The sequence below is a fragment of the Panthera pardus genome, unplaced genomic scaffold (assembly GCF_024362965.1).
Source record: "Panthera pardus isolate Hobbes unplaced genomic scaffold, ASM2436296v1 HiC_scaffold_21, whole genome shotgun sequence".
Lineage (NCBI taxonomy): Eukaryota > Metazoa > Chordata > Mammalia > Carnivora > Felidae > Panthera > Panthera pardus.
The window spans coordinates 14857454-14884724 of NW_026526777.1; the positions used below are offsets into that span (position 1 = coordinate 14857454).

Sequence of the window (27271 nt, forward strand, 5' to 3'; positions counted from 1 at the left end):
AAATATTATAGCCATATATTGTTTTCAGCTGTGTTTTCCTAGTTCCCATGACTCCTGTTACTGGTACTTTGTAAATTCTTTTAAAGGATTGGACATTATCATGCACTTCATCTTGCCACTTTTTTCCATTGTCAAGTTCAATAGAACTTGTGACATCTTCTCTCCTCTCCATCTCTGTTGAAACACGCCTCCCTGCCAAAGCTAATCCCAGTCCTGCCTGGGTTCTGTGAGGTTTAACTTTATCAGTTCATCGTCAACATGCTGAATTCCTCTAATTCCAGTGACGACTTTTCTACCATAGGAAAAAGAAAAAAAGCAAAACAAACAAAAATGCTTCCCACACTTGATAACTGCTCCAATAGTCGCCTTGCTTTTCTCACTTCCTTCACTATCAATTTTGCCATAAAAATGTTTTATGGACTGGTCTCCACCAAATTGTCACAACCTGCTTGTGATTTCATGCTGCCTCATCACTGTCCTTCACTGCTGCCTCTGTGGGTCTCCAGTGACCTTCCAATCATGGAATCCATTGATGTTGTCTGAGTCCCCCTATTGTTGAACACTCTGCTGTATTTAATGGCACTTCCTTGTATTTAACACTTTCTTGTTCCTCAGCGTACATGATCCTGTGCGTGCCTGAATTTCTCCCTGTTTTTTAGATGACATTTTGTCTCCATTGCTACCCACCTGCCAGCATCTGTCATTATCATTGTTCCCCAAGTCGGGCTCCAAAGCTTACATCCGTACATGTAATACCTATTTGTACATTCTGGTTTCAAAGTGTCTTCTAATGTCCAGGAACCCTTCCAAATGCTGGCCAGAGCCACTTGGGTGTGCTGCCTGAAGCCCCACATACCCATTTTTCAGGCAGTTTTTCTTCTCTTCCTTCCAAGGTATCCCTTCCTGACCATCTGATTTTGTTAATGGTTCATGCTTTATTCCAACATCCACAGTGAATAAAACCTCCCGCATCATCCAGTCTGTCTCTCCTCCTCATCTAGTGAATGCAAAATGCATTCACTGTGCAATATTTCATTTTGTCCTCATTGCGGTACTGTTCGTAGGACCTTGCTGCCTCATTTGTTCATTCTTTTTTTTTTTTTTAATATTAACGTTTTTTTATTTTATTTTTGGGATAGAGAGAGACAGAGCATGAACGGGGGAGGGGCAGAGAGAGAGGGAGACACAGAACCGGAAACAGGCTCCAGGCTCCGAGCCATCAGCCCAAGAGCCTGACGCGGGGCTCGAACTCACGGACCGCGAGATCGTGACCTGGCTGAAGTCGGACGCTTAACCGACTGCGCCACCCAGGCGCCCCTCATTTGTTCATTCTACGAATGAGGAGCTGGAAGCTCTTGGTCTCCTCTCATCTTTGACGTTCAGTGCCCCATTCCTTCTACTGCATAGAGAATAACTCCATAACATGACATTTGGGGCTCTTCCCAAGCCAGCCTCAGCATATGCACTCCTCATACTGTTATGTTGATACTTGCTTGTTGTATAGAGCTATGAATGGGTAGCACAATGCTGGCAGGTTTTCTCCAGAAAAGTGTCTCAAGAACACTTTTTACATGAACGATGATGATATATAGCAGCCCGAGGGCGACTCTACTGAGTGAAATCGGTAATTGGATTAGCCACCTTGATTTAGACAGATTATCTTTCTGTCCCCTAAATTTAGCCTTAAGCAGTATCTACTGACTATTCCTTTAAAGAGGAGTAAAAAAAAAAAAGAACAGCAAACGAAGGTATTAATTGGCCAGTTTTATGTGTCAAATTTTTCACAGAAGTGATAAGTCCAGATTTTGAAGAATGACCAAATTACCTAGAAGTAGTAAAGTGTCAACATACAACATACAACAGATCTACAAACAGACTCTCTTATAATTGTTATTAAAAGAAAATAGCCTAGGGTGGTAATCATACCAGCAGCCTTGGAACTGGTTTTCAAATTCAATGGATCCTGTCATTGAATTTTTGTGACCAACTGACTTTCCTCACCTGCTCTATGATCTCTGAATTACACATTTTCAAAATACTCTGTGATTGAGTAATATTTTTATAAAATACGAAATGCAGCTTTTTTTGTTCTTTGGATAAAGCATCCGATTTTCCTTGCGAAAGGTCAATGCACAGTAATTTATCATTTATTTTGAGAGAGAGAAAATTATTTATTTATTTTGAGAGAGAGAGAGAGAGAGAGCAGGGGAGGGGCAGAAAGAGAGGGAGAGAGAGAATCCCAAGCAGGCTCTGCTGACAGCACAGAGCCTGATGTGGGGCTCGATGGATCGTGAAATCATGACCTGAGCTGAAATTAAGTGCTGGACTTGAATGGACCATGCCACCCAGCCACCCCCAGGGGTAGTTTTTTGAGCACTTACTATGTACAAGGCATTCCATGAGACGAGTGAGGAGGTTTGGGCTGATCAGTTCTGGGGCTTCAGAGCAAAACGGTGGAGAATCGTGAACACAGGGTCCCTAGTATAGTGTGAGTTTTACCGTAGTCATTGCCTTTCAGTGGCTCAGTTCTATTCCTTTGTTCAGTTCCTCTGCTAAATCTTGGTTGACAACCTACAGGAAAAAAAGTGAAATTAAATGAAAAAGTGAAGCTGATGGTGAAGGAAGTTTTAAAAAGGATATAACGGAATGAGAGAGCATCGTCTTCCGCCAGACTCTGGGTTTTCTGTCAGGTTAGTCGGGTTACTCATTAGCTAATATGGTCATTTTACAAAAGTAGCTGGCAGTTGTTACTTCCAGAGTTTCTACATATAAGATGCTCTCAGGCCCCGACTGTCTATTGAAAGGGTCATATGTATGATCCTGCAGCAGGATGACATTTCAGTAGGTAACTTGTTTCTCTCTTCATGGATAAGGAGAATAATGTTTATATTCTCCACCTGCCGGAGGAATCTTGCCAAAGCTAACAGTTAAAAGGAACTTTCCATTCAGCTTGGGAGCTTCAGTCCACGTTGAGCAAGAAGGCATCCCCCAAAATCTATATCATAATTGTCTTTTTGTCCATCTAATGTTTTACCTTTGCTAAAATGTAAACTGGGTGCCATTCTTGAGAGCTGGTAGTGGCTTTAAAAATGAGAGGGAGGGGTAAAGGAAACAAATTAATCCACATAATACTAAACACACAATGATAGTAACTGAGCCATTTTGCAGTGCTTGCTTGCAGAGACGATTGCACTGTCTTCTTTTGCATTACTATATTGCCAGTTGTACAGCCTGAGAGAGCCCAAAGGGACCTGTGGGCACCTCGAAGTCTCTGTATAGCAAAATAAAACATGAAAATTCATTTGCAGACGCAGGCAACTCTCAGGTATCCACCCAGGCAAAAGAAACAACTTGGGTAAAAGAACAATGGATAATAATCTTCTAACTTGAAAAAAATGCGTAAAAAGGATAAATACACATGTGCGCGCGCACACACACACACACACACACATATATAGACATATACGTACACACATACATATGCATATATATGTATATATATACACATGTATATACCTATATGTATATATCTATATATGACAAGTATCTTTACCATTTTGGGGGCTTATTTCTACCCCATCTCTGACCAAGCCTTACATTTAAAGACCCAAGAAAGCCTTATTAATAAAATGAGGCCTGGTTACCTTCAACCCATTGCTTGGAAAATTATTTGTAGATGATTAAGAACGCACTTTGTCCAAATGTGTATCATGTTGTAGTGGGTGAGAATGACCTAATAGCTTCATTATCTAATAGTTGATCTTTGGTAATTTCAAACGTATTTATTTCTATCAATATTTAGTAATAAAATTTATTCACTTTATTCTCCCTTTGTCTCTGTCTCTCTGTCTCTCTCTTTGTTGAATGAGGGACAGAAAAACCCTTGTTTTCCCCAGAGCTCTGTCTCCTCAGGCTTCATCTGGTAAAAGCAAGTTTAGATTAGATAATTTTAGTTCTTTGTGTGGAGCTATTTTTAAATGTAATTTTTGCTAATAATGCAATTAGTTGTGTCTTTTGCATAATTTGCAATACGGTGTTGAAGTTTAAAAAGCTTCATTTTATTTTAATTAACAACTGATCGGTAATAATAACCAAGCGCCTGCTAACATTACCAGCCTTAACTCTTAAAAAAGAAAAAAAAAAAAAGCAGCAGACACATAACTCTTCCTCCTCCTTCCCCTCCCCTCTTTGAAATATTTAATAAGAGTGCCGTGTGTAAAATTACCCTGTTGGAGAGAACGGGAGCTGCGTTCCAATATAGATGGCAGTGGAAAATCACTCAAAACTGCATGATGCCCTCCCTCCCCCCCTTTCTTGTCTTGCCCCCACTCTCTTCTAATTGTCTGTCCCATACTTCAGTTGCGGGGGTAGGAGCGGTGCAGGGGTATTGTGACATTTCAGTTTACTGTTCCTAACAATTCCTTTGCACATTCCATTAGCACATTATTTATAGCTTCATAAAAGGGTTCTCCCCCCCCCCCACCCCCGCTGCTAACAATATCCTCGTGTCTCCGATGATAATGCTATCTGAGGATTGAACTGTTATTTTTAAAAAAAATCTATTCCCTAAGTTGACTCCTCATTGGCTCACTCCATTCAGCATCCCTCCTGTCACACTTAAAAGTCTGCCCACAAATCCTCTCTGGAGACGCGGCTCAAATGGAGCAGTAGAAAAAAAGTCCGAGAGAGGCTTGGAGCCGATATCCTACATCTTACAACCCGCAGTTCCGAGGCTGCTGGGAGCCCTGAACTCCAGACGCTTGTATGAACAAGGCTTCTGGAAGTCATTACCTCATAACTCCTCATAAGCTTACACCTGACAAGGCTCTCCAACCAAGAGGGCTGTGTTTACCCTAATACATTCCTTTTTTGAACACACTTGTTAGTCAAGCGTTGTGCACACTAACTACAAAAAGGACCCTGTGTCTGGGGCATAAATTACTCTTCTGTGCCACTGTCTTCCAGCACCCCCCAGTTATGGATTACTTCGTTCTCGACTTGACAGGAACATAATTAGAACTGTTGATGAAATCTACCAAATTGTTCCTCCGTGGCCTCAGTGGTCAGGATATTTGGCTGCGTCGTATTTGTCACCGATGTGGAGGCTCTAAACACTTCATATTAACTATGTTATTAATGTGCTCATGAATTGGTAACACTTGAAGTGAGCCCGGCCCTAATGGCACCTTGCAATGAATACATTGTAGTGCCGCGTTAAAAGTTTCAGCAGGGAGAAAATGCTAATAAAATCCCCAAGTGTATGTGTGTGTGTGTGTTTTCTGTCTGCGCCCTGATGCTTTCATTTGAAACATGGCCTTTTCTCAGGCCTTTGCGGATACCACGTTTTTTGTGTTATTGAGTTTGCTGAGATTTTAGTCACTGCTTAGTCCTGTAAATCCCCTAAAAGGTGAGAAGGCAGTGAAGTAGGATGGTTAAGAACGAGGCTTTTTGGAGTGTGTTCAAATCCTGACTTTCTCACTTACTAGCTATAGCTTCTTCAACTCATCCCTTAACCTTGCTGTGCCTCATTTTCCTCATCAGTAAAATGGGAATAGTGTAGTTGGAGGGAATTAAATGAAAGCGTCTCTGAAAGAATTTAGCAGTGTTTGGCTAGTGGTCAGTGAATGAATGGCCCAGTGGTGATGGTGACTACGATGATGATGGTGATGGTGATGACCAACCCCAGCCCAACCACTCCTGTCCTTGGAAATTTCTCCCTGTATATGCACCTGTGTTCACGGCCATACTCTGGTGTGGCAGGAACTCTGGCTTCAAGTAATGGTTCTTCAAGTAATGGTTATGGTATCAGAGAAAGAATAAACTTCACAGGTTAATACCATAAAGTCTGTTGATTGTACAGTGAACTCTATGGCCATTCTGTCAATGTGATTCATATTTACTGAGACAGCTTGGTCTTCTACTAAGTGTCATTTAATATATCTCTATTCCATTGGTTTTCCTCTCTTTATCAAGGACTTGAGCCCCTTTTCTGTGTGCCTATTACATAGGATGATTCTTAATGCTGCGTTTATATCCCTAACCAGGGGATACCAGGAGATGACAAATGTTCACGGAGTGGTATATATATACCACAATCGGCCGTCATAAAAACAGGGTAGACAAAGACGATGGGTTAATAAGAGTAAGGATAAACAGTGTACCACTAGTGAGAGAACAGCATTCTTTACATACCTATTCCAGCATCACTGAAAACGCAGTAGCAATATCACTGGCCACTGAAATACAGCCTTTGGTTTCACCTGTTAATTAGACATGAAAAAAATTAAATAATTTCTTTATGACCAGTTTTCCATTTGGGGTTAATGCCCTGTGCCTAGGTTTTCTACTAGTAGAAAATGCAAATGCTGATACACGTAGAGACAACAAGCAATCCCTAAAACATTAGGGAGTTTGGGGTGTGTGTGTGTGTGTGTGTGCGCGTGTGTGCATGTGTACCTCCTCCACCCCCGAAAATAAATAGATAATTTTGTTGAGAGGGTATGTGTCTTCAACATTTGTAAAGCATTTATTCTTGCTATGTACTTTAATAATCCTCTGTGTAGGTACTATAAGCATCCGCACGTGACAGATGTGAAAACATAGGTTAGGTAACATGACCCCCGTTGGCCACTGCATACCTTTTTTTCTGGGAAAGATGCACTTTGCAGAAAAACCCAACCAATCAAACAGAAAACAGATGAAAACATCCTTACATTAAGCTGTTTTCAGAGTTTTAAGCCCAAATCAACCAAACAAAACCGCAACTTGCTTTCTATCCTTAAATTTGCAGAATATAGACAAAAATTTGGCTTTGTAATAGGACTATTGTCAAGAATCAAAGAATCCTTTTCTTTCATAGCCAAGAGGGCTATAAGCATCCCAGCTACAGACCAACTCTCATTCCTTTGGGAAATAGCCCAAAAATTCAAACTCTGATTCTTTCTTGGGCCTGAGAGATGTCCCATCATTGCCAATTTCAACCAACAAAGACTTAAGGTTTAAGCAGAGAATAATGAGCAACAAAACAGTGGAAAATGATTTGTGTAAGCACAATAGTAGGGGCTAGGAATGTAAAGAGAATTCCAAAGTTCATATTTTTTTTGATCATGTCCCCAGTTTTCAGCCTATGAAATATTGTCCATCTTTCAAGGCCCTTCTTCAGTGCCACCTTGTAGGTGAAGTCTTTCTTGCTTCTGGTTCTGTTTGGAATTAGCCTTCCCCTTCCCCAATTTCCCTTAGCATTTGACTTGTATTGTGCTTATTTATATGGATCTATTTGGTCCTACTTGATTGTGAGTGACCAGGTCTGATTTACTATTCATATTCTCCATACATCCAACCTGACACTGTAGACACAGTTGTATCCCCTTTTATTCAGTTATTCATTTGACCAATTGTTGCAACAGTATTGACAAAAAGTCAATTTAAGAAAGGCTAAGTGGTCAAGTGGCTTATATAAATAAGTTCTATATTAAACAAGAGGGAAGAAAAATTATGGAGGGTTAGAGAATTTTAAGAAACTTCACCTCACCGCAAGGAAATAGTATTATTCCTGCTTTATGGGTGAGGAAATGGGGAGGTTAAATTACTCCATACTGTGCAGTTAGTGAGGGTCAGAGCTAGGAGTTTTATCACAGCATTCCCCACAGTTACTATCAGATGATAGAAATCAAAAGAGAAACCAGAAATCATGGGATAAATACGATGTAACCACAGATCACATTTTAATAAGTTTAAAAAAACAGAACAGAATAAGGTGAATGTCTTAGTACAATAAGAAAGAGTATTTTAGAGACAGCTTTTTAAATAAAATCATCAGACCAGTACATCACCATGTTATTTTTAATGTAACTTTTCCAGTAACGAGATAATGTATATCTACTGTAAAATATTTTGAGAATACAGGCCAACCTAAAGAAGAAAATGAAAAAGACCATAATTCCTTTATATACAGAATTTTACACTGTTATCGTTTGGTATAAATAATTCTTCTAAGGTTTTTTATGGTTGTAACCTGTAAATCTGAGCTCTATTTTTCTTTCCATTTTGAAGCAATCAATACTCCAATGTCAAAGTCTGTGACAGGCAGTGAGGGTCACTCTCCTTCTGATATAGCTGGGAAGGAGAAAAGAACTAAAATGCTCTCATGAAAATTCTGCCCCAGTTGTAGATACTGAAGGTTACTGACCAATGGTTACTTGGTCAGTTGATCATTGCAGACCTCTCCAAGCCCTTCTAGAATGAAACTATGGAAAAATACAAAGGAATAATTTTAAGTTCCTTTCTGACCTAAGGACCGGAAGCAGTAATGGGTCGTTATACTAAAGACTCTGGGATCCAACCTGAAATTGGAATTTATGCAGTAGGCCGTAAAATTAAGAGCTAGACCTATGGATTCAGAAGCGTTTGGTCCCTTACCCTCAGTTTTCTTATCTGTAAAATGGGATCAATAATACCCACCTTAATAGTATAAAGATGAAATTAAATTGAGAAACGTTTCTAAAACAATTTTCACATGATATCCAATAATATTCTAATACTCTAATAGCAGTATTATCACTAACCTCTACTTATCACCTGTCTTGACTTCTGAGCCAGGTGGTAAATTGGGCTCGATATAGCCGGCAAGCACAGATCACACAGCTAGGACTGAACACTCAAGGTCAGTAGGTATGCCAGCATGTATTATTCCACACCATGCATTTGATTCTGATACTACAGTTTGGTGTACTATTTGTTTACAAATCCAGATAAATGTGTTGTATTAGATTGTACTTTTAGCCATTGTGTGTTGACTCACTGATTGCACACCGTCTGTCTGTCTCTATGCACGTGTTTGTTTTTTCCTTAAACATTTGCTTAGATCATGGTGACTTGAGCACTTTATCATTAAAGCTCAGCTTAAATTCAAAGTAACTCTACCTTCCGTCGCCTTATGTGTCAACATGTAAGAGTATTTAGGTTCATCTTGCCGTTCCCCTAGTTTTGTTAATGAGGAAAATATAAGAAACTTGAGTGGGAGTGTATGCTCCTGACTAGATGCTACAGAATCAACATTGATCGACTCTTCAACTCAGATAAGAGGTTGGCTTCATTGGTTGGGAAAGACTTGCCACAGAAGAGCTAATGGATTCTATTTGAGTCTGGGACTTGTAGTTGATAATGGGAGACCCATCTGCATAAGACTATACTTTCAGTGTTGGCCTGAAGATCATTATGTTTCCAGAGGGTCCTTGGTAAGATGCTGGTGCCAAGGAGATCTATTACGTTAAGTCTTTCTCTATCGAAAAAGCTTCCTAGGGGTGCCTGTGTGGCTCAGTCGGTTGAGCATCCAATTTCGACTCAGGTCATAATCTTACAGTTGGTGGGTTCGAGCCTTGCATCGGGCTCTGTGCTGACAGCTTGCCACCTGGAGCCTGCTTCCGATTCTGTGTCTCCTTCTCTTTCTGCCCCTTCCCTGCTTGTGTACTGTCTCTCTCTGTCTCTCAAAAATGAATAAATAAACATTAAAAAATAAGAAGCTTCCTAGAGTATAGGCAACCTCACTGAGGTCACATGCTATTTGGTTGCAGAGACTGGATTGAACCCAAAGATGCTTAGCTCTGCTGACTGTATACTTCCAGCATCAATGGGAACCAAACTGACTTGTCTCGTCTTGTCTCACTCTTTATCAGCTTATTTGTCTTGCATTAAATATAACTTGGAATCCACCATCCCTGATTTTCAGGCTATCTGTTCCTTCTTCCAGTCTCTGAAATGTTGGTAGCAAATTTGGAGGCCTCATTTCCCTTATGATAACACATTGCATTTGCAAAGCTCCTCACACTATGTCTTTGCATTACCCTATTGGACACTCAGCATGAGTATTAATTCCCATGTTTTACTATTTTCTTTCTTCAAGGGGAACATCTAAGCAGTATTCAGATTTATAACCAGTAGGGGTGGAGCTCGTTCCCACATACTCTTCTTCCGAGGCTCATGCCAAGGATTTCTCCATTCAAACCTTGCCTTACTGGGCAGGAAGACGGCACAAGAAGGACTTGTCTCTAGGCCCAGAGCTTTTGGAACTGACGTGTAGGGGTAACTTTGCCCACACTTTCTGCGTACCTTGTCATGTGTTAGGGAAGAGGGCCTATCATGATTGCTATCGTGATTTTCATGGTGTGGGTCCAAGACATGATGATAAAGTCAGGCTTTTATAAGAAGCAGCCAAATGGATCAAGTTATCAAGGATAGACCTCCAGGCCACTGTGAAAAATTCTGTAGGCTTTTGATTGCCTAATCTTAGTACAATCTCTGTCTTCAAGCACGGCCACATGCAAGCAGACATTGAATATATTTTATTTTTTTTAATTTTTTTTATTATTATTTTTAAGAGAGAGAGGTTGGGGGGGGTAGGCACAGAGAACAAGACACAGAACCTGAAGCAGACTCCAGGATCTGAGCTGTCAACCCAGAGCCTGATGCGGGACTCGAACCCACTGACCTCGAGATTATGACCTGAACCGAAGTCAGATGCTTAACCAACTGAGGCACCCAGGTGCCCTGGATATATGCTTTTAAAACCTCATTCTTCATTTAGTAAGTTGGGGCAGGTAGACTGTAAAGTCAGCATGCTTCGTGGTTTGTTACTTACCGTCTTCATTTCACAGGCAAAAATGTGCTACTATCCATCATCATAAGACTCTAGTTTGGTAAATCGTTGTGAGCCTTCAGCACCCCTTATCTGGGGCAGATGCCAGTGGATGCTTGTGTTTGAAATGATGACTCACAGTTAATCATTATAAGAAATAGGCTTCCCACTTCATAAACTCTAGGCAAGACTGTTTTCTTTGCTAAACATTTAAATTGCTCAGCCATTTTATGCATTAAAACCCAATTATAACTTAGTATGTTGGAGAATATCAAACGCTATTCCCTGCAGCATCTGTGCCTAAGACTGCATTTTATCATTCAGTTGTTCAAACTCTAATACATGCTTTTACATATATAAAAAATAAATAAAAAATAAATAAATAACATAAAAGAGAAGAAAAAGGACTTTAAAACACAGAGAGGCATGTGACAAGACCTTGGCATTGCTCCCTAACATGGCAGTCCTCGAGGAACATGGGGCAAAGAATATTGCTTCCCAGTTTCACTGGACTTTGCTCCACTGTTAGGTGTGCATCTGGTTCTGTCCAGAAAAGGGATAAAGAGGAGAAATGTCTTGCTGTTGGGAGGCTATCCCCGTGTCCTGTAGAGCTCCAGTCAGCCCCATTCTGTGAAGGGTGTGTACAAAACTAACATGTTTGTTGTGATGGAGGGCAGCGGATAAGTAGCAGAGGTTGTGAATATTACTTTAATGCTTTTTATTTTTTTTTTAAAGCCTCCAGCACCCAGGTGTTCACAGGTAGCCTTCCATCAAAGTACTAACCAGGCCCCCAACGTGTTTAGCTTTCCAGATCATACTAGACCCGGCATGTTGAAGGCGGTGGGGCCATAGGCAAAAGTCTGGCACGCTTCACAAATTTGTACATCATCCTTGCACAGAGGCCATGCTAATCTTCTCTGTATCCTCCAATTTTGGTATATGTGCTGCTGAAGTGCATACAACTGCTTTTTAAACCATAAGTTAGGAAATCCTAGTCCACTAGTTTTGCATTTTTCCTGAGAAGTCTCTTTTAGTCTAATGCCTTGAACCCCATAAAGGAAGCTGGCATTCCCACCAGAAACGTGGTGGCTACAACACTCCAGATGATAAGCAAGTTGGTTGGATTAGAAAACCTAAAAGTTCAGGAAGAGCTGAAAATCAACTTATTTGTCAGCCTGGAAAGGAAAATGGAAATAAGATTAAGTGATTTGAATTTCTTAAAAAGGATGTGTTTTCTTTTGTGTTTTCCCTCCTGGCACTAGATCAAAGAAAGCCATATCCAAGTAACTGAAGTAAGATACAGAATTCCAAAGGGAAATAGCAAGAATGACTCTCCAGCATCTCCAGTGGGATCATGATATTAACATCTCCAAAACTCACCAGAGAGACATGCTGTTAGTTTCTTTCTCAACATAAAAGAAACAACACAAAGAAACCATTGTTACTATTTGGTAGTGTTTTTCTAGAACCCTATAGACCACAGTACTATAGCTCTTTCTCTAGCTACCAATATAAATCAATCAGATGATTTTATCATTGTAAATACATTAAATAATAAGAGTAATTGGCTATTAGAATTGAAAGAGGTCTTTGCATCAATCCTATTCTGACTTTTTACAGATCAAAGATGTGGTTCTCAGGGAGGGTTCATGAGTTATGCACAGGCTTTCAGATAATGGGAATACTGGGACTGAAATAGAGGTATCTTGCTGTTAATCTAAGGTTCTCATCACAGGATTTCCCTGTGGAAATATCTTTGAGTTTAAGAGTGAGGGAATCAAAAAGCTAGAAGGCTAAAATATGAGTTGAAGACCCTCTTTCCCTTCTCAATGTGGGTAGATTCCTCTTCAGCCTCAATAACAATGAAAGAAAGCAAGCAAAACTACTAGATGGCAGCATTATATTTTGAACCTTGTCTTGGATCAGGATAGTATCTTCTACGTGGAGCCTTAGTTAAGATAAATGTCTGAATTGTATGCCCTCTTTGTCAATCTGGAAGATTGTATTAAGGTTCCAAATGATATTGAGATTTGCTAAGTAAAGTCTTACTTGTCAATAGCTCCTCTTGTTGGATATTTAAAGTTCACGAGCTTTGTTTACTTTAGTTAAGTGCTCTGAAGTGTTTCAACAGCCATTGGCCCATTTATATAAACAAATGAAGGAACACACTGATAATCCATGATACCCAGAAACAGCCCCAGTCTAAGAAGTGGCATAAATCCTTGATGACTTGAAGATAAGCCTTCCACACACCTGCACAATTCACTTTGTTAAACAACAATTGTGTGCCACTGGGTTTGAATGGTTGAGGAGGGAAGGACTGGGAAAAAATAATTAGTACTTTCAGTACATCTTTTTTTCTTTAAGTTGGTTGATGTGTGCAAGCATTTTGCTAAGGAGTGCAGTTACAACCCTGATACCATTATTTGTCTTCAGGTGATAAGTTTCCTTACGTTGTTCGTCATCTCTTTTACACTTGAGGTGATTTTAAGTGGGTTTGTTGAAAAAAAAATTGGTTTAGTCCAAGTGTTAGTTATTTTATGTAATTTCTTGTCCATTTAGACTTTCGGAGAGTATCATTATTTCATAAGGAAACTCTGTTTTAGAAAAGCGGCATAGGTTGAAATTCACTATCAAATAATGTCAGCCTCAAACAACTCTAAAAAAATACATCTCCATCTCTATAGAGAGAGTAAAATGATTCCGGTCTGACATCCTGTGACTTACCACGCCAGAGTTTCCAAATTTGTGCCAATGTTCTAACTCCTATCCTGCTCGGCCATAGGGTGGAGGGAGAGCCACTGAGGGACTGTAGAGCAGGGAGGCCACCAGCTATTTCCACATAGCCCAGCTTTTGTCCATAAGTAGTCACGTGATACAAATAACAATAGTGAAATGGAGATAATAGTTTCTCCTACAAGATTTCATTGTGAGAGTCAAATGTGACAATTTTTCAAATGGTTCAGTTGAATGGGTGAAACATTTAGCGCTTTTCCCAGAAAACTGAAACTCCTACTAAATAGCAACATTAGCAAGAGAGTATGGTTTAGAAGGGGGAAATCTGAAGGAAATCTAAATCTAAAGGGAAATCTAAAGCATGTGTCAGTCCCAGGAGGAAGGAGCAGACAACAGTAGTTGCCAATGGTTCTTTCCAACTGTCTGTGACAGTTGGCCTGACTCTGTTCTGTCCTCGTTAGCTCAGACATTTTTATGAATTCACATACATGTAACTTAAGCTAAAAAAACAAGTCCGGCTCCAAAAACTACATAATGTTGTTTATCGGGTGCCTGGGTGGCTCAGTTGGTTAAGCGTCTGACTTGGGCTCCGGTGATGATCTCACTGTTCGTGGGCTCGATCCTTGCATCAGGCCCTCTGCTGTCAGCACAGAGCCTGCTTGGGATCCTCTGCCTCCTCTTTCTGTCTGTCCCTCTCCCGCTCGTGTGCTTTCTCTCTCTCAAAAATAAATAAATATTTTAAAACAAACCTTTATTCTTGAAAGCCTAATGTTTATTCATGTTATAGAAATATTTTCCCCCGAAACCCACCTCTGATCAAATACTAGCAGCCCACAAAGATAGGGAAAGCAAAGTTCATGAAATCCTGAAGAGAGAGCAGGTAGACAAGGAATGGAATACTTCTATGGGAAAGGGAAGAAGGCTTTCATGCACAGAAATTCATGGCATAGAATTTTAAATTAGCAAAATCTTACCACTTTCTCTGCCCCCTCACACGTGACACCTTGACCTGTTGTCACCAGTTAGAAGTATCAGGTAATTTATTAACCCTAGCAAGTCTGGGTGGCTAATAGCAAAGCCCAAAGTATTGTCTGTGAGAAGCTTTGGCCAAATGCTGGATGTACTCGGCAGAGAATCTCAGAGCAACGGAAACACCTGCTGTGGGCTGACACATTTTGGTTCACACAAGAACTGGAGAACACTCCTGAATTCTTGAATGTTTGCCTAGAGTCGAAAGGCTTACTGGCATGGGAACTTGAACTGAAAAAAAAAAAAAAGATGATATGTCGTACATAGGATCATCATGTCATAATTAGAATTGAAGGCAGTTTGCTCTGACAAAAGACAGAGAGGGAATAAGAAGACGTAGGTTTGGTTTTTCCTGCAGTTTACATCAGATTTAATATGTTCCTTCTTCTCTTTTCCTCTTGCATTCATCCTCCATATTTTGAATATCTTTGCCCTCAAGTGTCCTAATATCTTTCAAGAGGAATGAAGGAAAAAGCTAGAAAACTTCAGGAAGGAATTGGATTAAAATTGGTTGGATTCTCAGTTTATCTGGACTCTGGGATGTATTGTGAGAGCGAGAGAGAAATGGTGACAAGTTACTGCCAGGCAAATGGCAAAGAGGGGTTGGCAAAGGATGTTAAGAGCTGTGGTCTGGAATGTGAGAATTTCCTTCAGGCTTCCCTTCTCATTTAAAATTTTACCAGGCTATGCTTTTATATATATTACATTTGGGTTCAGCTGCTTCTCTTCCCCAAAAGAAATTCCTGTTCCTCTTTCTTAGGTGGAATGAAGAATTCTTTTCTTCTCTCGCCTGTGTAGCCCCATCATGTCCCATACATTTTTCTATGGCTCGGTGAAAATAGGAACTTTTGTTTCCAACATCTTACTGTTTGTTTCTGCTCCACATGCTGTAAATGTTTTCCTTGTTCTGCAGAGCTGCGTGCTCTCTTTTCTTTTCTGGTCTGTGTTTGAGAGGGTAGGGCATGCAAGTCCCTCTCCAATTTATTTTCTAGAAGGTGTTGCATCTCTGAGTTTCGCGTCATGCATGGCCACTAACCACATCTACACCTGGCAGACTTGTCTAATTGGAGTAGTGAGCTGAAAAACAGTGAATATAACAGAAGTAAAAGCACTTAATAAAACTAGTTTTAGTCAATTCAACAACAACACCAACAAATTATTAAATACCCACTTGGTGGTAAGGGCCGTGATCAGTAATGCAAGAGAGAAAATAATGGAAAAGAAGCCCCAGCCTTTGCCCTGAAGGGACTTAATGTTATAACAGTCATACTTTTAAATCAGGGGACCATACCATGAGGCAGAATATGATATGGGCCCTAAGAGATTTGCTAGCAACATGAGCTTAAAGGAGGGACAGGAGTGCCTGGCTGGCTCATGTGGGAAGAGCGTGCAACTCTTGATCTCGGGGTTGTGAGTTCGAGCCCCATATTAGGTGTAGAGATTACTTAAGAATAAAATCTTTAAAAAGAAGAAAAAAAAGGAGGGACCATTCTTTTGGGTGAATTGAAGAAAGCGTCTTAAAGAAGGAGATAGGTAGTATTTTGAGGAGTCTCTGTTTTGTTGGTTTTTCTCCTTCTTATAAGGTAGTAGGTGCTCATTAAAGAAAAAAAAATCAGAATACACAAAGAAATCAAAAGAAGGTCATTTAAAAACACCATACCTCCTGCAGGATGACCGCTGTCAACATGCAGCATTAGAACACAGGCTAAGTCTCTGACCATGGAACTGAGACTGCTGGGCATGTAATGTCCAGTGTCCTTTCCTCTCCCAGAATTCCAAGTGCTCTCCTAGAAGTGCTCAAGCCAGGCCAGCTGACGGAGGCTTATGCCTCTGTAATTTTCTGTTCCTTGTTACAATATTTATTAATGCCCAGTAGACCGTCTCATCTCTCTGCAAGGGAAGGTGAATGAGCAAAGATGAGCAAAGGTTTCACAGATGACACCTTTAGCACTTTTTGTCAATATTTAAATGTAATATTATATCAATGCATTAATTGGTAATTAGAGGATAAAACTACCACTCCACTTCTCTCCCCCACCCCCACCCATGAATGACACCAACTTTCCTTTTTCCCCAGAAGCTGTTTCAGGAGGCTTTAGTGGGATGAGTAAATGGTATTTTTTTAAACACTTTTGTTGTTTAAAATGCTATTGTTTCATTTGAGGTGTGAGGAAATGTGCTAACCTTGTCTTCTGTTGGTGTAGCAGTGCAGAAATGATAACTGTATATACATTTTTTTTACATAAAAATAGAGAGGAGCAGGAAGGAGAGAGACAACTTATTTAAATCCTGAATACAGTCAGACCTCATATGCATTGTTAAAAAAAAAAAAGCCCTAAAGAATTGCATATGGATTAGAGGGATGAATATTCTATTATTTCAGTCTGTTCTGCTGATCTTCTTATTGTGACTTTGTGCTTCAGAAATCTGCTAGGAATTTGGCTTTGCCGTAGTAGGCAGTAATTTTAAATGTGTATCAAGCACTTGATAGTGTATGATTTGCGTGCTGTTGCATTACTATTCCCTAAATTTTCCACCAATTTATTACTTTTTTCATACTGTTTTAATATTTCAGGATGATGAATATATACAGCATCATTAAAGGTAAATAAAAAATGCATGAAATTAAAAATTGGAATATTAGATGTTTCTTCGCTGTAATCCCCTGGCCCAATTGGAATGAAATGTCTCTGTTCTATCAAGTAATCCCTAAACATGATTAGGAACCTGGGAGTGTCCACACAGCCCACATAATATTTGTATCATCTAAGCCTATTTATGTAAGGTTTGAGTAAAAGTTGTTATTAGAAGACCTATAAACCCATTTTACAATTCAGAAAGATATGCTTGCCTCTTAATCTTTTCTACCTTTATTATTTTTGCTGGAGTTGATGACAATGTGTTCTTAATTCATTTTTCAGAATGCTATTACTGTACGTCTTTTTTATGCTTAGATGATACATCGGCTAGTCTATTGAAATACATTTTAAACAGCAAGGATTGAGTTCAGCAGTTCATCTGCATCTGTAGCTGTTTTTTTTTTTTTTCAACATTTATAAGAAGGAGAAGAGTTAGTTTTCTAGAAGTTAAGTAGTTTTCTAAAAGTTTCTAGTCATTTGATGTGTATCCAGGGCAAGTTTTCTTTTAAGGAAATTTGCTCACATTATATTGGCTCACCAAACTCCTGGGTTTTTTATTGTTTTTTTTTTTCTTTAATGAAAACAGTTGGCACTATGTGGTGTTTTGCTACAAAATTGTTTAAATTATTTCTGATTTTTGAGCCAAAGAAAGTAGTGTTTTGTATAGAGGATGTTTGAATATAAAAAGACCAAAAAATGTTTTCCCTCAGCCTTGATATATGCCCCACATTGTGTTAATGACTTCTTTGGAAAGATATTCTTTCTGTATTAGCAAACTCTTCAGTGTTCGCCCTCTTTCAAAGGCCTCTTTATAGGGAGGGGTTTTTCAAAACATCTTAAAAGTCCTATGTATGATTCGTTGTTTCTCTTCCCCCCAGTTAGGGTTTAGTGGATACCAGGCTTCTCTAAACCAAGGTTCGTTCTCTTAAACGTGCAGATACTGGTCTCGCAATTGTATGTCAACACTCTTGAGTTTCAGGGAAGTTAGGTGCTTGCCAATTGCCGTCTTATTCCAGGCACGTTAAAATACCAGGACGTTTTTGGTTCCTTTACTGTAGAATTTCTTATTTATTTTTGGCTCACACACAAAAGACAGTTTTGACTGTTCACTGCTTCACCAAAGTCCTGAAACATGAAGATCGACAACTCGTTAATTTCCCAGTTATGAAATGTGCTAAGTGACCACAGTTTCTAATGAACACTCCCCACTGTGGTGTATTTTAAAACCATGTTTCATACAGCACCCAAAGATGTTCTGTGGTGGTTAAGACCTTTTAAACCTTTGCTCCTTACTTAGCAAGTTTGCTCTGATACCGAAGATGAATCCTCGTAGTGAAAGAGGCATTCCCTTAGTCTTCCTGTAGGTTAAGTTCGGGTTGGCTTTTCCTGCAAACACCGGGTTTGAGCAGAGAGGTCCGGTGTTGGCTCTTTACCCTTTGCAAGGGTGCCATTTGGTACACATGCTGCCCGCAATTGTAAAAATTGTCCCCTGAAAGCCAGTTTCCGTGTGTTTGTTCCTCACTTTGCAAAGAAAATAATGACAGCAAATGACATATGGCCGATATTCCCCTAGCTGAACTTTTACCCCGAGGAAGGCATTTAAGAGCTAGGGGGTGGAGGGCAGGGAGGTTTTAAATAGTCCACACACTGATGCTAGAAAAATTAGCAGCGAGCATGTGATTTCATAATGGTCGTGTGACTGTGCTGCTGCATTGTGTTCAGTTCATCAGAAATCTGAGCCTCCTGCCACCAGCTGTGCCCAACCGGACCCGCGCGTCCTGGGTTCAGTTGGCAGATAAAGCTGTGCTGTGTCGCAACTGCAGAGTGGGGTAGGGGGAGCACCCAGGTGCAGCACAGCCAGGGAGGCCTGAGCCGGAGGGGGTCCTCCCACGGCAGGTGGTAAGAGTCACCTGGTGTGGGTGCATTTGGGAGCCTATCCACAGAGCCCCAGAGAGGAGAGAGGAACATCTGGGCCCCTATTCTGGAAAATTTCTGGATCGGTATGTGGTCTATACCATTCGCGAAGCCCTTTCAAATAATGCTGAAGCCAGCCACATAGAAAGCAGAGTGGCCTATGGGTTAGAACTCAGCCTTTGCAGCTCCTGTCTGTGCAGCCCTGGGCCATTTATTTCACCTCCCGTACCTCAGTCACCTCCTTTGTAAAATTAGGATAACAACATTATCTACTTACAAGGATTAAATAAAATAATCCTTTTAAAGTGCTTAGCTCGGTGCCTGGCACATAGTCATTTGTGGGATGTGCAACACTTTACTTTTATATATGGAGAAACTGAGGCTGTAAATCATGAGCTTACCTAAGAGCGCTTGGCCGAGAATAGAATTCGTGTTTCCTGACTTTCATGCTATTATGCTAACCACTAATCTATGCTTCTTCCCTGCATCAAGCCCTTAACATTCCTATTCTTGATTAAAGCAAGCGGGGGGAGGATTTAAAAAACGATGCTAAGAAATAACCTCATAGAGATGAACTTAATCTATTGTAGCTCATTCTTGAAGCTAATCATATTTGAAATAAAAAACAGTATGTTTTCAGTCAGTATCTCCCCACAGCTAAAATGATCACATTTTTTAAATATAAGCTTTATGTTGTTGGTAAAATTGGAAAGTTTTAGAAGAATAATTATTTTTGGTAACTCTGTGGAGTCTTGTATGCTTCTGAAATGATCCACAGGCATTTAAATGGGCTATGAGCCTTCGGCTGAATAAGGTAGAGAAATGTTTACAGTTCATAGTTGTGAACGCATGCTGGAGTATTTTGCCCTAAGCAAGACAGAAACTCCTGGGATAAGCAAAAAGCATATTTTCAAAGTGAAACAGACTGAAGGAAATAGCAGAAATATTACATGGTAAGGTTGAAAACCGTTTATAAGGCTGGATTAAAAAGCATAGACAATGAGGAATCTTTATGCTTCTTCTATTAATAATGAGCTGTGTCTGCATTGACAAATTATTTGCAAATTAATATTTGGAATTGGCTAAACAACTGGTTATTAATTTTTTTGAGAAGAAAAAAAAAGTCGAATTCGCCAGTTATTTGAATGATTTTGACACGCAATTCCCCAAATAAGCAAACAAAACAGTGTGTGTGTGTATAGGCATAGTATAATTCAGCTCTCTCTAGGTTGTGAATTTCATTCTACAGTTGGAATTGCCTTCACCCCCGAAACAAATACTAAGTAAGTGCAGGTCTGTGGCTCGTGCGTACCACACAGTCAAGCTGCTAATTTGGTTTGATGATCAGAAATGGCCCAGTTTTCTGGCGGGGGTGAGCGGGGGGGGTTCTTTTCCCCAAATGACAACAGTGTTGTGGTGGGCAGAGCAGGAACTTTTTTGCTATTGTTTTATTTATTTATTTATTTATTTATTTATTTATTTATTTTAATTTTTTTCCCCCACCAAGGAGCAAAGCCTTTTGGGCACATTAGCACGACTTTCTGCAAGTAATGCAAAATGGGAAATAATTGGGTTGAGGTGCTCTTGGGATATTAGTGGTGCTGCGGGCAGGAAAGCAGGCATTGGAAAATAAATGACAAATTAGTCTGCTTAATCTCTTTATTGTGAATCAGATGCCACGGCAGGCGTTCATAATACATTAATAAACACCAGTTAATGCAACTGAGATACTATTCCTCAAATTCGCAAGAGTGGTAAGAATTCTTTCCTAAAAGAGTGAGCTTGTTTACTGAATGATTTTTCTCCCTCTGTAAGTAGGACTTTGTGGTATAAACCCAGGTAAATAATAATAACCACTGTATGTGTATAGTGCTGAAGCATTTATGGACAGTTTCATTCATAGCAACTTGTGTGAGTTTCACTATGATATCCCTGGGAGGGACAGGCTTTTCTATTTCCCCGTTTTACAGACAAGCCACCTGAGGGGTTAAACGACCTACCAAATGTTGCTCAATGTTGGTCAAAGACAGACTTGGGTCTTGATTTTCTGGCTTCAGAACTTATTCTTGCTACCCCATCACCTCACCTACATAGAATCAAAACCTGTATATTAGTATAACTCCATATAATATACACTCTGATATCCTCTGAGCTGAGTTATGGCCCCTCATCCTTTTTAATCAAGTTCCATAATATTACACATATAACTGAATTCAAAAATCTCACTAAGTTCCTGATATTACAGAGACTGCCCTTACCTGTCCGCTTAGTACTGATGACATAAAGGAGCCCCCTGACATTTTACATATGGAAAGTGAGACACGGGGACGGCACAGCTGAGCTAGTTAGCATCTAGAAGTATCATTAACCAGCTTGTCAAGGTCATTTCTCTAGGTGCTCTGACTTTTAGCTGATCATATCATGTGTTTATCATACAGCAGCATCAAGTTGTGGGATTTCTGCTTTAGCATATCCAGAACATGAGTCAGCCATCAAGGCTCACGGGATCTGTCAGTGACTGGGCATCTTTACAATAATCCTGTCCAGCTTTGGCCGCGACTCTAGCTTACACCACACAACACTTAGACCGAGCCGTTCAGCTCTACACTGTTTCCTTGTTCTAGTTAACATGCTGTTTTGTAATTATTCTAATACTTGTGAGGAGAGGGATATTTTTGTATACCGAGCCCTTTTTATCCTCATTTACGTCTGCCTGGTCCTCATTGCTCTATGGCATAGAAAACAGGCACTAAATTTATGCTTCTTGGTCAGCTGACCAGAAGGCTTTGGCTAACTACAGCCCCTCTGATTTGTCCACACAAGAGCACCCACCATATCAGTTAGGATATGATCATCGTAGTATTGGGAAAGAGATGGTATCTGGCCAAGGTCATGGACAGGGAGGAATAGTTAAAAATATGTACAAGGGATCTGAACTATAGAAATTAGACTTATATTTGAGCCAGAGTTATCAAAATGTACTTCTGAGGCTGATTGCTAATACAAGGAAGACCAGTCTTAGTTCGTGGTAAAGAATGCCCAAAGCAGATGTCTCTGTCATTGTCTCACAGCATCTTGAAATGTGGTCAGAATGGGCACTTTCTTTTGTTGCCTTGCTCATTAGGTCATCAGTTGTACAAAGAGCACTGACAAAATTGGAAGTCAGCGGCCCCCCAAAATACGTTAAGTAGAAAAATTATCCAGTGATCATGCAAACGTGAACTTTTTTTATAATTTGGTTTTTGCAAAGCACTTAGATGTATCCACTTAGTGTTGTCAGATAAAAACAAAATTTTTCCTGTTCTCCTAATGAACTTTAACGAAACGTGTTAACAACAGACAAGGGAAAACATCATGGATTTGGTGTCTTTATATAATATCTCTCTTACACATATATTTGAGTCTTCAACTTCATTGTTTCTTTCGGTGTCTTCTCTTGAAAGTGGGGCTTGGAGGCTTCCAGGGTAATTATGCCTCCTACCTTTCTAAGGACAGCCTGCTACTGTTTTCTCTAAATAACCTGTGATCATGTAATGGATAAACAGTATTACCTCTGTTTTAATGACCCCCTGATTTTACGGTGGCCGGCAGTGTGCCAGAGTCAGCTCCTTGGACTCTGTTTTTGTTCTACATTCCTCAGTACGACGACAAAAACTATTTACGTTTTGCTTGAATAGCTTAAACACCATTTTAGAAGACTTTAGATTGCTTTTGAACATATTTGAATGCATCTTTAGCCATCACTGGGCTTAAAATGGAAACCCTTTTTTCAGCTTATCTGTATTAAACACCTGTAAAAATCAATGGTACTGTATTTTTTTTCTTATAATGCTCTGTTCCTTTAACTAATGCCAGAAATAATGCACAATTTATTCTAGCGTGTTCTTTTCCCTTTGCCTGATGTTCTCCGGCAGTAAAGTGGCAGAGTGTATAAGAACTCACTTCTGCTGACTTAATAGTAAAATTGCCAGGTTGATGTTGAAATTCAACCAATTGGAGCCTAATCCTCAAGAAGGAATTTGCTGTCTCTCCTACTGATTATCATCCGTCTTCTTCATAATGAATATGCAGAAAGTTTATTTTTTGCAAGTGCGCGTACTTACATAAATGACCAATGGGAGAAGTTAGAGTTAACCAGTGATGTTTTTTGAGCATTGTTATTTTTCCCTAAAATCAGAAGTCATTACATTTATATTGAAAATTTTGAGTGGTTTGTATGAGCTTTATGCCAAACTAAGATTAGTGTGCTGTAGCCCATTACAAATGTAGAAGATTGACCACTTTTTATGGGTTAGAATAAAAAATATGATAATAATGTCTTCTCATCATCATAAAGAGAGATGATAACGGCTAAATGAAATATTTATATTATCTCATTTTATTTGATAGGTTCCATCTTCTTCCATACCAAACACTTTCTCAAAAGCAACCATAGTCTCCTGGTTAAAAAAGAAATCTTTGTAGAATTCAGGTTCTTCATATGTGTTGCTAATAAATCCAGTAATTTAATATTTTACTCTTTTTATTTTCTGAAATGTGTTTTGCCGCTTAAAGGGGAGCCCAGTGGTTTAGTATGTTTTGATCAGGGCTGTGTGTAAAGATGGGCTATTTTCTCGTTTCTATGTGCATATCCTGTTTGTTCCCAAGTATTCCTTTTTGGAAAGTGGGCCAGCTAATCCATAAACAAAAATGTGTGTGTGTGTGTGTGTGTGTGTGTGTGTGTGTGTGTGAGAGAGAGAGAGAGAGAGAGAGAGAGAGAGAGTGAGAGAGAGAGAGAGACAGACAGACAAACATATTATTCGTGCTGTTACTGACCCACGTATTCTGTAGGCCATTCATCTCTTCATTAACCATATTATGAGGCTCTCCCTAGCCTGTCTCCTCCCTCATATACAATCTTGCTATCTCTTATATTCTTATAGACTATCTATATTCTTCCCAGCTGGGCTCTTTTCAGACTTTTACGTTTTCTTCGAGACTTACTACATAGAAACACTGACATATATGTCACTGTCAAGTCATGTAGCAATTGCTTTCTGACATTCATGCTGTGAGCATCCAGTCCAGTGGGTGCCTTGGCCCCCGCTGCCACTCTGTCTGTGTGGCCACCCCTCCTAAAAAGATTCTGAGTTCTCAAGAACTGTTTTCAGGCACGTGGCTATGTCGCCGTGTTGTCATGTGAACTGAACTGTCCCCGTTTTTTCCTCCGTCTCTCTCTTTCTCATTCCCTGCACTCATCTTATTGAAGTGGGAGAAAAGGAGAAAAAGATCTGCGGCCTGCCCGATTTGTCCTGACACGAAGAGATGGTTAGCTTTGTGAAAGGCGGTGGGGGCCAGCCGAGTGCCTGATGTCCCAACAATGTGTCTGTGGGACTACTCACTCCATGTCCCTTCACTCTGCCTCCTGCTGGTTCCCGGAGAGCTCTTGTCTCCCTTCAGTACGTGAGAGGGGTGACAGTCCCTCAGGCTTTGGCACTCAACGCCTTGTTAGATCTGCTGAGGAAGACACTGTTTTCGGTTTCGGTTTTCGGTTTCGTGCTGCTTTCGGTGTTGGTGTTAGGGCTTGCTTAAAGCCCAAAGAAAGGTTTCTGAGGACTTGTAGCTTTTATGGAGCAGAAAAAAATGCCCTGTTTTCTGAACACATTGATTTGCTTTAAAATTTTCTTAAATTTCCAGAAAACACTTTGGATTCAGCACAAAAAGTGTTGTTATGGCCCAGTTTTCCTGAAATCCCTAATCTGTAAGACTTCAAATGATAGCAATGGAACTCCTCAAACTGCTTCCTGGTGGGGCTAGTTTTTGTCCCTGATTCATTTTATTCTGTTTTTAATGATGATGACCAGAGGTCTTTTTGGTTTTCTTTTATTCTTACAAAGCATCAGACCTTTATTCATCTCTGATATCACATTAAAATTTAAAAACAGCAAAACACCAAACAGCCTGTGTAGTGGGAAGGAGTAGAATTTTAAGAGTCAGAGTTAGTTCAAGGCCCTGGTGTAATTAATTATCCTTTCTAAGCCTTCTTGACTTATCATTAACATTTAGAAAGAGACAGAGTTGGGAAAATAGTAACCACCTTGCAGGGCTGCTGTGAGAACGTAAAAAGGTAACACAGATATTTAGCACAACACCTGGTGTTTAAACACGTAGACCGTGGAAGTAAAAACCAGCAGAGTACCAGCCATTTATCTTCCCTTTCTCTCTTTTTAATTGTTTTCCTTCTTTCCTTCCCAGCTGAGAAAAAAATTAGGAGAAAAAGTCCATTGACAGAATTCTATAAAATGAAGTTTGATGCTATGCATAGTGATGTCATGGACTGAGGTATGGTTTGGTGGGGGCTGCGTTCGAGAATAAATAATATTACTATCGAGGAAATACAAATCAAAGCCACACTGAGATACCACCTCACGCTGATCAGAGTGGCTATAATGAACAAATCAGGAGACTATAGATGCTGGCGAGGATATGGAGAAATGGGAACCCTCTTGCACTGCTGGTGGGAATGCAAACTGGTGCAGCTGCTCTGGAAAACAGTATGGGGGTTCCTCAGAGAATTAAAAATAGAACTGCCCTGTGACCCAGCAATAGCACTACTAGGAATTTGCCCAAGGGATACAGAAGTGCTAATGCATAGGGGCACTTGTACCCCAATGTTTATAGCAGCACTTTCAACAATAGCCAAATTATGGAAAGAGCCTACATGTCCATCAGCTAATGAATAGATAAAGAAGATGTGGTTTATATATACAATGGAATACTACTTGGAAATGAGAAAGAATGAAATGCTGCCATTTGCAGCACTGTGGATGGAACTGGAGGGTATTATGCTGAGTGAAATAAGTCAGTCAGAGAAAGACAGGTATCATATGTTTTCACTCATATGTGGATCTTGAGAAACTTAACAGAAGTCCATGGGGGAAAGAAAGGGGGAAAAATAGTTACCGAGAGGGAGGGAGGCAAACCGTAAGAGACTCTTAAATACAGAGAACAAACTGAGGGTTGGTTGATGGGGGGTGGGGGAGAGGGGAAAACAGGTGCTGGGCATTGAGGAGGGCACTTGTTGGGATGAGCACTGGGTGTTGTATATAAGCCAATTTGACAATAAATTATATTAAAAAAAGAATAAATAATATTACAAGTATACTGTTGCACTCGATTGTTACCAAACCCGATGTTTAGTCTCCAACTTGCTAATTTTAGATTCACTGATGATCTCTCATCAAGACTCATCCAAGTTTCTAGTTCAGACAGGACTTGTTTTCAGCCAAGTCATTTTACATGGACTTTGTCTCATCCTCTTAAGTGCCCGAAGCACAGATGTTGTGACACCTCACGTTATCTAGGATGTGTTCTTTAGCTTCAGGGTAAGAATTACACCCCCTCAGAAATTCTAAATTTTTTGGTCAGCAAGGATCCAAAAACTTTTGGAACATATACGGATATTTCTCTAAAATGCCCCAAAGAGACTTGTCCCTGAAAGGAGTCTCATTTCAATCTGTGAGGGCCAGTGTAGGAAGAATTGGAGGGAGGTCGGTGAGTACGTGTCGAAGATTTCATTCAACACTAAGGTTCTGTGACCTTTTCATTACAATGTATGAATGTGCCACACACTCCAGGATCCTCCTGCTGAGCTACGAATTTAGTAAATTTCATTTGCTGCTACCTTCCTCACATACTAAGTTCATGACTATACCGGGGTCAGTGTTACCCTGGCATCTCAAAAGCACTCAGCAACAGTTAGCTATTATTACCACTTAATTCTTTTTTTTTTCAAAGTTTATTTATTTTGAAAGAGAGAGAGAGAGAGAGAGAGAGAGAGAGAGAGAATGAGCAGGGGAGAGGCAGAGAGAGAGGGATAGGGCAAGAATTACAAGCAGGCTCTGCACTCTCAGTGCAGAGCCTGACACAGGACTCGAACTCAGAAACCATAAGATCATGACCTGAGCCAAAATGAAGAGTCAGGCACTTAACCAACTGAGCAACCCGGGCACCCATGATCCAGGTTTCTTAGTAACCATTCTCATCTTGATTCTCTCTCCCCCATCGACCCTCTTTAAAATTTATAATCACAATTCCTCATATATTTTTAAGTTTTTCTTAAATGTCAAGAAAATATTTTGGATTCACAGGGGTGAAGAGTTTTACAGAGAATCTCAGTCTTTTCCTGCTGTGCATTACTGGGCCCTGCCTCCGTCCTGTCAACTTTCTATACCCCAAGCTTCCCCCACCCTACATCACCCAAATGAGACACACGTGTTCCAAAAGAAAAAATACCATGCCCCATCCATTTAATGTTTTCCACACTACATTTTAAAATACT

At 40.0% G+C, this 27271-nt stretch overlaps 1 protein-coding gene and 1 non-coding gene across 18 annotated transcripts in view; one reads left to right on the forward strand and one right to left on the reverse strand.

Annotated features, from left to right (window-relative positions):
• The window catches only part of ESRRG (estrogen related receptor gamma), a 625497-nt gene that overhangs the window by 289278 nt on the left and 308948 nt on the right, over positions 1 to 27271 (forward strand). For 2 of the 17 annotated variants that reach the window (XM_053908974.1, XM_053908972.1), the window contains exon 3: positions 16974 to 17002. The exons of the other annotated variants lie outside the window; for them this stretch is intronic. The gene's annotated coding sequence lies outside the window, so the exon portion shown is untranslated. The remainder of the gene's footprint in view (positions 1 to 16973; positions 17003 to 27271) is intronic. 17 annotated transcript variants of the gene reach the window in all.
• Positions 11488 to 11589, reverse strand: LOC128778967 (U6 spliceosomal RNA). Its single transcript, XR_008424820.1, has one exon. It is a non-coding gene; the product is annotated as a U6 spliceosomal RNA (small nuclear RNA).